Here is a 14,996-nt window from a genome sequence, read left to right on the forward strand (position 1 = left end):
TATACTTAATATTTTAAACAATGCAGCAACTTCTTTGTTTCTAGAATTGTCAAGTATGTGACAATGTTTTAGTATGCTTTGGCCTATTAATTCTGCACTCTAAATATTTAAGCCACTTGCTTATAATAAAAAAGCACAAGGTATATGTTGAGAAATGATTAATCATTTACATTTTTCTAATATTTTCCATCCGGTAAAACTAAGAGAAGTTTTATAGGTTGCACAAGGGTCCGTTTCCTTGTTACAGCCAAACAGGGTTTCTGCAAAGCAGAATTTGAATACAGAATTTGAATACAGAACTAATTTAATAATAGATAGCAACCTTCTAGTGGAGAAAAAGAGTAATTTATTCAGTTGAAGTTGGAAATTCAGTAATTTAACAGCAACATAGTACCCTGGATTCACTTTGGTACACTGACTGATATTGGAGCGGAGTGCAACTCACAGCTAACCTCTGGGAAATCTCTGCCTTTAGGTATACAAAATTGTATTGGTTCAGCATTTTATAATCAATCAACATACAGGTGTTATAATTAAGAAATATACAGGAGAGTTTGGCAGTTATTACACTAGAAAGAATAGATAGAGGGTTTACCCTTGTCCTGGGCTTGCTGGAAACTCCAAAAGGAGGGATCTCCAGAAAGAGATCCTTCCCCACTGGTAGTCAGCTCTTAAATGGGGTCTAGGAGAGGTGAAGCCAAGCTCCATCCCCTTCAGTAGCACAGGTGAATTGCCTTCAGCTGTGCTCCCAGGGCTAATCATTGCTCATCTCAGGTGATCAATCAGAGGTTCAGGCTGTGATTCAGCAGTTCCCATACAAGTGTCTATTGACATTGGAAAGATGGATTTGTGCCCTTAAAGCTTCTATCATGGTCATGATGGAAAATAAACTTGAAATCTGAAATGCCATTTATTGTTGCAAAAATCAGGAGCATGACTCAGTCTTTGCTGTTATAGTGCTAGCTTGGGTGATATGGCATGAATGATTCTGTGTCAGCAGTACAGCTATACCTCTTAGTGTACATGATGTTCTTTCCTCTACTGCTGATCCCATATGCTTAGTCTCTCATGCATGTTTTCTGTAACTCTTCATATTACACATTAACGTGCCTGCATTTTCTTCTTCAGATAGCAGTTTTGGTCAGCTTGCTACAAATCTTAAGACAGGGCATATATTCATCATCAAAATGAAATAGGATAAGACAGCAACCCAGACAGAATTTATGCAGAATCTGAAGAAGAGCAAGTGACGGTTAACACATTTACATAGCATGTAGGAGCTACCTGCAGATTTCTAACATGTAATTCTTGATTTGATTCTCTATCACATCTGCTACCTAGGAGACTGCCTGTGGCTACCAAATGCAGTATGACAGTTGAAATTTGCTAACCCTTAGCATGGCCCTATTCCGAATAAATAAGAAAATGATTTTGCACTTTTTCTATGTTTTTTGTCTCACTGACTCGAAAAAGGCAGTCTGACCCCTAGGACACACTTCGAGGTTTTTGGTTTTGCATTTTAAAAGTGCTGAAGGGCAATCATGCCACTGATGCAATGGTATGACTATTAATCATTGGTTCTTCATAGTAATTGAATTAGATACTTGGGAGTAGCAATTTTCTTTCTATGCTAATTATGGTGCTTATTGTCCAGATTTCTTATGCTTTAAGTTAGTTGACTGAAGTGCCTAGAGAACAGATATCTTCTGATTTTATGAAAGGATCGGAACTAAACGGACAATCACACAAAATAAGTCTGCTCTGATATTAACCCACATTCAAGAAAAATATTTAGCAAATACTTAGCTGTTTTGAAGCTTTAGTTGTTTATTTTAGCTTTTCCTGATGCTCACTAAAAACCTAGCCTCAATAGAAGAATCCATTCTAGAAGACGCAGAGTGCCAACAACTTGTTTCAAGATCCACCCTGCCAGTCCAGGGCAGGCATACAGTGGTGCTGGGTACAGAGGCACACACTGCTGTTCACTCCTAAAATATGTAGCATCTCCTCAATCACAGATATAATTAAACAAACTGGCCAGCAGAGACCTAATTTACCTTCTAACCAACCATCTGTGCACTTAGGCTGGCTCCAGGATGGCAGGATCTATAACCCATTTCACCCCCACCCATCCCTACCTATTTTTTCTGCAGTGACAGAGAGTGAACTGGAATGCAGATGCAAAATGAACCAGTTCATGGAACTTAATCAGAAATACGGAGTCGGATAAGCACGACTTTTCCTCAGTTTTCAATTTTGCTGCATGGTGGCTGATCAAACAACTGTAGAGTTGTCAGCTCCTAAATGAGGATGATAGCAGGAATATAGAGCTGAGTTAGCCGGAGTAAACAGTTGAATCTGCTGATTCAGCCTCTCTTCTGAAACTTCCTTGTTATGTTGGCTTCTCACCGCTACAAGGGCAGGGGAAGAGCTCGAGACAACTCCTCCAGTAGCATCTGTACAAATCAAGGGGGGGTTTTCTCTTACTTATTTCCTGAACATCTATTTTAAAACTTTTCCTAAAACATAAACCTGAATTTAATAGAAATACTTGAACATGAATTATAATCTCCTTCTTTAAAATCTCATCTCCATCTTGCTCATCAATAAGTATTGAAGCTTGTTGTCTTTTTTTATCTATCTCTACCTAAATTTCGAAGTAGACCTTCCTGTATGATAAGGACTGACAGCTTTATAGCGATGGAAAGCCCTATGATCTTGGATTCTTAAAGAACAAAAACATGAAAAAGTGATTATTTTAGGTAAGTCTATGATTCTATGAACCTGGAAAGGGTTCTGAAGGTTAGGTACAGCATTCTCCTTTGCCTGAAGCCACTGCACTTAATCACCAATGTTTACAGCGTTCTGGATATGAAGATCAAAAACAAACAAACAATAGAGCTAGTGAAGATTTTTAAGCGTCTCTGACCCTTCAAAAGTAGTTTGTGCACACCCAGTGTGCCATCCCCTAAATAATTATTTGTACAGTTTAGATATCTCCTACACAATTAGGCCATGGCTTCACTATTTCAAACTTGAACTCACTAAACCTTTGAACTCATTACAGTAGCACTCTGTTGCATACATGAAGAACTTAATTTAAAATCAATATATAATCCAATTACTAACCTTGTGAACAGGAGAGAGATCTCTCCCAGTATTCTTTTTTCCCTATTGTGGATGCATACTAAGCTCATATAAAGATTTTTGAATGTCTAGTTGCTTATAACTTGTTTCATGTTTGCAAAATTAATGTGATTTTTATTACCACAAATGATAAATATGGTTTTAGAAATCATTCACCACTCAGACACTTACAGCACCTGAATTAAACCCTCTCAAAATATTTGAGCCGAAGCATCCATCCCACCATCACTTGAAAAGGCAGAACCGTGTGCATGCTGAAAGGACACAGCCCATAAGTTAAGGCACAGACAGTGTACACAGCACAATGAGCTCTTAGGGGAAACAATTTTTTTACTCTTTGGTTTGTGGAGCATCTATTTTATCACACTACACTTTTCAGTTTGGCCTTCACTGATGTACTGAAGATCTCACTTGGGAATTCAGAATGATAATTTTTCCCCCACTTCCCTTGAACAATTAACTGTAATGTGCAATGCAGCAATAATTTACAATGTGGCTCTAGGCTAAAAGCCTACTGCAGATTCTTTGCTAGAAATACTTATTAACACAACTAATATCAAGGTCATTCTCAAAGCCTTTCAAGCGCATCTATAGAATTTTTGCATTTGTTTGCCCAGAGTTAAGCTGTAAGGTCGATTACATTAACAGACACACGTAAGATCTGCTTTTACTCAATCTGTTTTAAAATTTATTGTCAAACGATTTTCATGTCTTAGGAAGCAAAAGCTCCAAATATAAATGCATCTCTGACAGAAACATTTATATACAGACCGATTTAAAAGATTGCAGAGTCTATCTGTCATGATACTATGACGTCTAAATATATAGCATTGCTGTTTTGGGGGAGTTCAAATTTTGACCTCCATATATTTTCTTACATACTAATGAAATGAATTTAAAACTTAAAATAACCTGTTATTTCAAGTGCTTGTAAGTTTTAGGCAGTAGGCAGTAAATTTACTTTTATATAAATAAATGTTATCTCATTACCAACAATCTCCATTAGAATCTAGCAGACCATGAAATAGACTTTGCAAGATCAAGCAATGTGCTAAGGCCCAGAAAAACATTATTTTAGCTCCCAGCTTCAGAAATTATGAGGGAAATGAAGCACTATATTACAGTTTGAGGTACACACACTATATAAGCCTTTTTAGTCAGAAGCACTAGGAAAGAGAAGAGGAGATTATTCGTAACTGCAAAAAGTACAGTTAGGTTATTTGGCACCTTTACTTTAATGTCCTAGTGCTTTTAACTTCTTACAGAATGTGCTTTTACCAGAGAAGAGGTTGTAATACTTCCAGTATAGGATAAGCTCATTTTAGACAGCAGAGGAGACAACTGCATTCTGACGCATTACCAGAAGCAACTTGCCTATTCAGAAAAAAAAATATTTGCACACTATGGTATGAAAAAAAAAAAAATCAAAGCAAAACAATTAAAAAAAAGTATATCAGGTAAATGTAATACTTAGGCATCGTATCTTGAACTGGCATTTAAAGTCTGGGGGAGGACAGTGAATATTTAAGAGAGACAGCTCTTGCACATGGCTTTAGATCTGGCAAAGAACACAGACAGAACTAGAAGCTGATGATTGTGAGTTATTCAAAGCAAATGTGAAGTTCAGGGAAGGAGACCTGCGGAGGGGTGGGGTGAGCTGGGTTCCTGAGGTGACGCTCGGCCACGCTCTCGGGGCAGGTTTCAATCCAAGACTGATTCTGCAAGTTCTGTAAAGGTTGCTGTGACTTCCAGATTGACTGCAAGCCTAAAGGTTTCCTGTAAATTTGTGCCTGTAAGTAAGACAGACCCCAGTTAGTATAACCAAAGTGAGAATATTTGGACAATTCTAATACTAAAGATTTTCAGCAGCCATTTGACTGGTTAACATTTTTCCCTCCTAACCTTAACTCTGCTGTCCTGTTCTGCAGTGTGACGGAAAGCAGGGAAAAGGGCTTACAGTACACTAAAGTCCACAGAAAACAAATCTCATTTAAGAAACAAGGCGTTCCTCATAGCTAAAGAAATAAAATGTATTTTCCATTCTGTGAATACTACATTAAAAAAAATAAAACATTATAAAAAGAGGAAATGTTGCAAGTCAAAATAAGAATGCTTTTAAAGTTTTTAGCAGTTCATCCAGCCTTACTTTTTCTTAATCCATGTAAGAAGTTATCAGAATCAATTCTAGAATATGGAGATGCAGATGTGGCCCCTGATCCCTTCTCTTGACTGAGGAACAAGGCAGAACTTTGAGAAACACTGAGAAAACAGCAGGCCATCTGAGGATACAGCAAGCACTGTGCCTCGCCCCCAGCCAGTCACTGTTCATTTTCTGTAACCTGGAAGAGAGGATTAGGGCATTTTTGTTTTGTTTTTGCTTGCTTGCTTGTTTTGAGAGAAGCGCAAAGCCCTTTCCAACCTTCATCTCCCAGGATTTATTACTCCCTAAGTACCCGGCTGTCTTCCCAAAATACTGTGAAGGCAGGACAGGAAGAAGTGTCCCCAAAGGCTCTTAGAAGACAGAAAAAGCACATACACTCAAAAGTCAGGATGTGCTGAGGACATGAAGAAAGGCCTTTAGAAGATGGGGAATGAGGACTTTAACTAAATCCAATTCAAAAAGAGAAATTGTGCAGGTGAGAGCTTTAGCAGACCTCTCCCAAGCAGCCCCCATGCAGCCTTGTGTTCAAATAGCACAGGCCTTCCAGGCTGCTGAGGTAGGAGTTAATCAGTAACTTCTATGAGGAGCGCTTTAACTGCCAAACACTCTGCTCCACTGAAGACAAGTACTGCAGGCACTATGTCCTTCAAGAGACATAAGCTCACTCTTTGCAGAGCTCTCCCAGGAGGCTGTGCCTGCTGCTCTTAGCTGTCTGAATCTTTTCAATGACTTCAAATACATCTCAGTTCTTCTATCCAGACTGCAGTACAGCTCCTATCTCAGTGCCTGGAGCAGTCTCTCAAGAGTTAACTTCTCCTCATTCCCTCCTGCCATGGTTACCACAAACTTGCATAGCTCTTTCCCACAGAGCTTTTCTCAACCAGACAGAAAACAATTCCCATCCACACCATCATAATTAGGTCACATTCAATAATCTACTCATCAACTGAGTTCAGTTTATCATCTCTCCTCAAAAGACAATATTGCTCCCCAAATCTGAGAGACTTAAAATACAGTCCCTACGTACTTGTAGCAGCAGCCTTTGGACACCTTTAGATTACACATAAGTCACTTTAGGACTGAGTTAACTTCTTCATAGCAGCCCATATGGTGCTGTATTTTGGATTAGGGGCTGGAATACTGTTCTGGCTCTTTCTGGACAGCTTTTCCACCACGTCTCCTACAGCAAGTGGCTGGGGATGGGCAGGAGGCTGGGAGGGAACACAGCTACGGCAGCAATAATTGCCTTCTATTTTCCCTTAGCTGCTCAAATCTCTTTCTCAAGTGCTTCTGAAGCCCCTGAAAATCAAGACCTACAAATGTTACTTAAATGCACATATCTTGCTGCTAGCCTGGGCCCATCTGATGTTATGGAAACTGACTGCTCAGGTGCCATAGTCACTAGACATCTAGCACACATTTCTGCAGTGAACTTCCTTCCACTCTCCCTCAAAAAAAAAAAAAAGACTCAAATTATGGAATAAAAGTCATAGAGGCAGAGGGAACTGACTTTTGACCCCTGAACAACATGCATTTGCTGTTTTAAAAATATTTATGGAAATGCGTCTATCTCTAAGAAAAAAAATACAGCTTCAGTGTTAATTCGCTTTATAGCCCATTGTACACGGAACAGTATGTATTAAAGTAACTAGTAAAGCCCTTCCTTCGAAGTACTGAATGCTGCTGAGGGTAAGCAGACTAGCACACTATGAATGAATTAACAAACCAAAATAGAAAGGACAGGGATCATGTATTATCCAGCATTAATGGCTTAACACCTCATTTTTAAATAGTCACAGTTAAAGACCGATTGTTCCAGATGGCATTTAGATGATAATCGGCAGCTTCTGCTGTCATTGTTTACTAGAGATGTTAAATGAAGAGACAAATAAAAATACAGTGTTATGGCAGCATCATGAAGTGGGCTTCTTAGCTCTTGCAGGCATTATAGAGGCCTTGTAGGAGCTTTATAAGAGACTATAAAGCAGCTACCCTTGATTTTTATCAGTTTTGCTAGGAAAAATATCTGTTTATCCACTAACAGGCAAAGTGTCTCTGTGGAATAGCTCCATGGGAACTCCAGTGACCGTATATGAATACTTGGTGAAAATAACAACTCCTTCAACAGTGCACCTTTCATCTACTATTAGTGCATTGAATCTGATGTGCATTTGTTGTATGGTAACTACATGTAAAGGCTATGAGCCATATGGAATTGAAGTGCGAAATTTCAGGAAACGTTCCTAACCAAAGTTCAAAATACTAAAAAAGAATTAGTTCTACTCTCTGCACACAATACCAGATCATTTTTCATTTTTACCTTTTTAATCTAATTTGGGAAGATGAAACAAGAGTTCCATATTAATAAGTTACTTTTTTTTATTAACATTGTAAAATGTGTTTTTGTAAGTAGGCATTAAACCACACACTGACAGAGCCTGTCCATGAATTAAAGAAGGACCAAAGTATATGAATTTGATATTCAGACTGCCTCTCATTGAAGGGGAAAAAAATAATAAACCCCATTACCATGCCAAGCTAAAACAAGTTTTAGAGTTGCTAAAGCTAAAATTTAAAAATAACTGCTTGAGAGACTGTTTCAAACAGCAACGTTGGCTTTGTGTAAATCAAGGACCAATCATACTGCTTATTGAGGAGCTCCTCTCTTTTTTTGATACGTCTCACTTCAAACAAAAAGCAGCAAAGAAAAAAATGAAATGGAACCATGAGCTTCCATGCTTCTTATTCAGCATCTGAAAGTAAAACTGGTGTACTGGCATATGTCTAACATTTACAGAGCACGGTCTTTTTAGTATTATTAAGGCCATTTAATTGCATAATCAGCTTGATGTAGTTATGGTCATAGTTTGCTAAATATTTCATTTGCACTTAATTTTCTATTCCAGTCTTTAAAAACAAAAATTAATGAACAGCAATCCTAGTGCATATTTAGGCTACATCCAGTCTAGAAATAATTAATTTCCTCTGGTGTCTAATAAAGCTTTCCTGAAGGGATGCACACAGATAATGGTCTTCAAGCATATTTTAAACTAAGACAAATATAAACTCAATTCTGTGTGACTTGTTTTAAACTTCAATTTGATTGTGTGTGTTTAAATGCTTTGCTGAAGCAATTTAGCAGTGCAGATGGGGAAAGTTTCAGTGTTTGAGCGTTAATCTTCAGAAGCCTGATCAATGGAGACAGACTTGTTCTGATGCACTCAGGCTGACAGGAAAGCACCAGAATACACAGAATCAAGAGCATAAGGAAATCTTTCTCCTCCAGGAGAAAACAAGTAGAAGTTTCTACTGGAAGCCTTAAGTCCACTTTTTCCAGAGGTCTACCTTATGAAACTCCGTACAGGCAAATATTACCAGATTCTGGTATGGCATATAAAAGCATTTATTTCACAGTATTGCGATGAGTGAATTTTCTTTTACAAATAAAATCCAGGAAACCTAACCCAGCGATACCATATATGCTGAAAATCAAAATAGTGCAGATTTTTCACATATTTTATATTTCTGAATTAACCAATTCTTTGCCATGTCTCAGCCTCTGATAGCACATCAGTAAGGGAACCTCAACTTGATTTTAAAACTGCATACATGTGACAACACTGTAGGCCTTCACAGTTTTATTTTAGTATGCAGGCACTACTGCATGCATAAAACAGATGTAGGCATAAATGTGTGACCAACACAGCTTTGCCTAAGCCACGGTGACCTGAGCTGGACTTCAGCATGGTACATGTCAGCAGCGGAAGCACTGCCCAGGGAAATGAGAGTGGAAATAGCCTTTATTTACTATTCTTTTGGTAAAGGTGTTTGTGCTTTTCTGGACTCAGAATACAATGCTGTGTTTTGTAAACAAAGGACTTTTGGAGGAAGGACTTCTCTTGTACAGAGTAGAATAGTAGGAAAGGAAGTAAGTTAATTCAATATTCACTTGGAGAGATCTCTCCAGGGATTTTCAAAGATTCTTGATCATGTCAGAGCTGTTAGCTACAGAGCAAAACGTCCCCTAACTTCCTTTAGAAAAAAAAATCTCAACCACTCTTCCATGGTTGTCTTCCTCATCAGCTGTCCATGATGGTGAGTGGTATTCTTCTTCACAAATTCTTTTGTTTCACTGAAAACCAAGGCAATATCAAAATCTCATTTTCTTCCAGAAGTGTTACCATTGTATGTCGTTTAGCTGCCATGAAAAGATACTCTACAAGGATGCCTCAAAGATCCTCAAAAGATGCCCCTACAGGGCATTATTTAAACAGAATTTATGCACATAAAATAGGAGAATGTAAAGAGGTTCACCATAGCCTGCTACCTTAACTAACAGTTAATGCACCTATTACTTTATCTCTTTGTTCCTCTAGGAAAATAAGTTAGCAGATAAGAGGATTTAGCCTAGAATTCAAGTAGTTAAATATTACAAAACTTAAACAGACTTCACAAAGCAGTTAAATGTTATTGAGTCTTAGTATATTCAGCAAGTAAGCTGTGTGCTAACCCTTCCCATATTCAGATTTGAAAAATGTAATTGGAAGTATAAGAACATTCTCAAGAATCTTGCAAGGAAAACAAACGAGCGCCTTCACAGATAAACAAAGTAGGATGAATGAAAAGGGTACCTGTAAACCTTTTGACTCAACATATAAATATGTATTATTTTCAGAAAGGCTACCTGGTTTTGATGCCCTTGAATGCAACATTTCTCACAAGAGGCCAAATTACTTCAAAGAATGTCTGACATCTACTTAAAATTAAAAAACTCACATGGCATTTTTATCCTTTCATCTCATTTCCCTCTACACTTCATCAACAAATGTCAGGGGCTACTTAGAGGTAGCTGTGATTCACCAGTTAACCATCTCTACGTGTTGATAAGAGAACCAACGAGTCACTAGAAGTCTTTTCTAAAGGCTAGACAAAGCCAGGCCTCAAATAGATGGTAAGAATATAGATCCTTGAACGGCAAACACTTGAATCTGAATACATTGTCAGTTTTCTTTAAGGGGATTCACCTGACCACACCATTCAGCTGTGATTCACTGTGAATTAATACTCAGTACACCTTTTTGTTACAACTGTTTCCACACAGTCAGAGGGTGGCTGGAGGGGAAAGTTTCCCAGTAACCAGACTCAAGATGTGAAGGAACCCACAAGACACACAGTTGTCCTCTGAGTTAAAGGCCGGCTTCTCTTCAACGGGAGCCTGACAAAGCTATGCTGGCTAAAGCCTACCATAGGAGGCTTCCTTTCGATAGCCAGCACCTTGCATCAAACTGAGCTAGTAGGCAACACGTCCTAAGCCCAAGAACTTTGAAACATTTGGAAGTGAACCATTCTGTCTCCACCTGCTTGCTGCTTTTGTTCCCTGGAGAGCAGCTAGCATCCACCAGCACTTGGCATTAAGATTCATTTGTCATTAGATAAGAACAAGGAAGAGCAGAAGTCAAGTTTATTCTATCTCTTGATTGCAAAGCAGAAAACAGCTACTAAAAGGAAATCAGCTGAACAAAAGATCAACATCTACATGGAACTCAGAGTGATTATGGGCTGCTGAACAGATTTCCTTCCGTGGACATCTCTGAGCTGCCTGTGTAAAGGGGCTATTTCAGCAGACATTTTCCTCTCATTGTTTCTTCGTTGGAAGAAACAACTCTTACCCCAGTTCACAGTCTTCTAATTATATTCCTTTTCTTTTTGCTAAATATTGAGTACAAACAAATCTTAACAACAGACCCTGACTCCCCAATAACCCGCTCTTCCTGCAATTCAGTCTGCTGATATCGTTGTATACCAGATGCATATTAACATCTTTAGCTCACTGGGAACAAAAGCTCTTCTAAACGTCATCCCTTCTGAGTGACTTTCCAGTGCAGTTGGTGTGTTTTGGGGGTTTCTGTTTTGTTCTGGGTTTGTTTGTTTGTTTAAAAAAAATAATAATAATAATAAAAAAAAACAAGCATGGCTCACTCCACCTGCAAGGCACATACAGTAAGAGAAGTTTGATTTGCAACTCCAGTTTTATAGTATGTTGCGATTGTAAATTACCAAAGGGTATTTTTAGACATACAAATCTCCCAGATGTCTTTAATAGTCAGATCCTGTTTTTTTCCCCACTTATCTTCCAGTTACTCACCTGTTCCCACAGACATTTTCCCATCTGCCTTGCCGTTTCATCCCATAAGTTAGAACTGTTCCAAGGACATTAAATTTTAATACACATATCTAATAACATTTATACAATAGAAATAACCTCTCTACCTGGAAGACAATGAATTAGGAGTATTTCTACAAGTATCAAAGAGGTGATGAAAACATTGCCATAGATAACTAATTTTTTTAATGCAGCTCAGGTTTTCTTGCATGCTCCAGGGCTGCACAACAGCAACATGAGTTCCCTCCTTCACCTTAAATGCAATGCACTAGCAATTATTCTGTACTGAGGCTTAATTAGCAAAAGAGAGCACAAGATTCAACAACTCACAGTTAATATCCACGTACTCTGTAAAAACCTCTAGGATGAAAACCATGTCCCTCTAACTCAGTTATCGGTTTCTACTTCCCAATTTCATCCTGCATCTGTAAAAGGTCTGTTCTGTGTCTTCTTAATTACAAAACAAACAAAAAACCCTAAAGATCTCCTGTTTGCACCATGCATGTATTCTTATTTCCCCTATATGATACCTGATCTGTCTTCTTGTCATGATCACAATGCTGCTCTGACATGACATGATTCTTTATGTGATGGATAGTGCAAGCCATGTGAACACTGGCTAATAGAAACCCACCTGTCGCACCTAAAACATGCCAAGCAATTTGCTGACAGCGACAGCAGATTAATCAACAGAGTGGCTCACTGCTTCGACACAAACTCTAGCATGACTGGGGCTTTGGCATCTCACAGGAATAGCAATGAATGCAGCCTCGAAGGAAGCCAAAGGAATGAAGTCAGTCAGGCACTACTGTGAAGTTACACCTGGACTTAACGATGTTTTACCTACCTAGGTGCTTGCTTCCTCCACGCAACAATATCATTTCTCGACTTCTTGAGGTGTAGTTTGAGGCTTGATGAAGTTCCACCTCTCCAAATCACCTATTATTTGAATCTCTCCAGGATACTTTTACTCAAAAAAAAATGAGATTGACAGCAGTATACCTATGGAACCATCTAATGTAGCTTAGTTTGCGCTCCCAGCTACTTTCTATTCACAAAAGTGAAATGCACTTTAAATTGTGACTAATGCAACAAACCTACACAATATATTTTTGTTTGTTTGCATAACTGAGAAGTTCAGATAATCTAATAAAGGACACATGCTGGACGAGTATCACTCCAACCAAGGGAGGACGAGAGTAGCTGCAATAGTATTCATACCATCATCAATTGTAGAGATAATACCTTTGCAATAATAGGTTATGGCAGATATATACATGTACATGCATGTTTGTAGGTATATAAAAAGCTTGTTTTTACATATTCATACATGTAAAATTTGTGTATGTATGTTTACATTCGTATACATACATAATTTGCATAATGACACCTGTAAAAAAAATAATAAATAAATGATGCACAGTCTTCAGAGCTGAGAGGAGTCTCAGTCAACACAGCACACAAATCAGCTTACGGAGAGCCAACCACAGCGAGTTGTCAGGGACTGGGCTTACATTAATGCTTTGGTTGGGGCAATAAGGCAGGTTTGAAGAGAACCACTCGATTGCCTTCCCACTTTCAGATGAGGGCTTGGCTGCAAAGCAGTGCTGATACACATGAACCAGGTTCCGTGCAGAGAAAACCAAGCCAAGGGCACCTATCTGTGTGCATGCCAGATGTCTCCCAAGCACTGACAGACTCATGCAAGAACAAACTGCTAATTGCACATACACATATTGAAGGTGCTCAGCCCACAAGATAAGACTGGATTTATACTGAAGCAAAAACTCAGACACACAGCAGTAAGGATGCAAGGATACCGGGGCTCTGGCATTAGTGGGAGATGAGTTTCAAAACCAAAAAGCTGAAGTATGCTTTGCCATATGCACGTAACTGTGGACATGCACTGCACAAGTACTGCCCTCTCATTCACTGAGTGTCTGCTGTTTATAGAAAGAGCTCCCGTAAAGACAGCAAAGCTTAGAAGTTGTTGACAGCTACATCTGCTCTCTGCCAGAGCTAAAAATTTACTCTTAGTCAAGTAAGCATGAGCACATTAAGCTCAACCATCTTGAGATATAGTCTGCAAAATCAGTGTATCTAAATAAACAACCAGAACTGCTCATTAGTCTACAAGATTTGGAATAATAAGGCCCATTACTGGTAGATTCATTTCCTACGGGTAATACAAAGTCAGCAAGTTTGCAATATCCCTGTGATTTTTTCTGTCCTCAGAATTTGTATCCTATTTATGGCCCATGTCAGGCCTGCCTAAGCAACCAGGCCCCTTTTCCTACATTGAAATTGTAAGCTGATGTGCAATAGTTTTTAATACAATAAAACATCAAAAAATTCCCCACAAGAAAACTGACAGTTTTCTTCTTAAAATATATTATAAAAAGTAGCTGTTGAAGTCCATGTGACATAACTGCATACATATTAGACTTTACAGTAACTAGACATTCCAGCCTCAATAACCACAGAAGTTGAAAACTTACAAGTCAAAATTATGTTAACAGTTGGCAGCAATGAAATCAGCTGCTGAAGTATTTTGAGGATTCTCAGAATTATTTGTGGAGGAAAAAAAACCAAAACACTAAAACCAAGATAAAAATCCACTAAACTTTGAAAACCTCATTTCTTCATAAACACACAAAGCTTGCATTCAGCTAAGCCACAGTTTTATACCAAGGGTGCATTAAATGGATACACGAAGCCTCCACAAATAATATCAAAGCTAGAACCCACGGCAGGAGTTCAGCATATACAACAGCATTGTGTTTAGAATAGGAAGATGCATATTACAATTTGACTAACAGCACACTACTTGAAACCCTGACCTACAAAAAATAGTATGCAGCTGAACACAGGCTGTATATTAAACAGTACATCTTGCTTTGAAGTATATTCTGCATTCACATTCAGTTCTCAGAAGACAGGAGTTAAACTAGCAAATATAGAAAACAGCTTAGACACTTCCTTTTAATGTCAGAACTTCCCTGCTCTGCCTTGAACATGCAAGGTAGTCTTCATGGCAACTGTGCATTACTCAGGTTCCTTCTCTTTGTCTAGCTTTTGAAGCACACAAAACAGGTACATTCTCATACTTACAGAGTGGCAGAACAACGGATCCTTCATTTTCCTAACAAAGTCATGCAGACTCTACAAACATAGACAGCCTTTGTAGAGGCTTTCTACAAAGAAAAGCCACAGGGCTTTTCTGCATCCAGCACTGTTGTGTACAGCACAAGTTAAACCACCACAGATCTTGACTTGGAAGACTAATGAAATGTGTTTGTAAAACTCAGCATAACATTAAAAAAAAACAAAAAACAAGACAATGTTTAGAAGTACCCTAGTGAGATCTGGAGAGTTGTTTAGAAGACTTAAAAAAAAAAAAAAAAAAAAAAAAAAAAGACAAATGAGCACAGATAATTATTTTCTTTAAAACACTTTAAAGTAAAGCCAGAATTAGATAAAGGTCTGTTTAAACTACTTGCACATCTTTGAACGTGATTAAGAATT

This window comes from Centrocercus urophasianus, unplaced genomic scaffold (assembly GCF_019232065.1).
Source record: "Centrocercus urophasianus isolate 14NV4802_14NV808 unplaced genomic scaffold, USGS_Curo_1.0 seq_19, whole genome shotgun sequence".
Taxonomy (NCBI): Eukaryota; Metazoa; Chordata; class Aves; order Galliformes; family Phasianidae; genus Centrocercus; species Centrocercus urophasianus.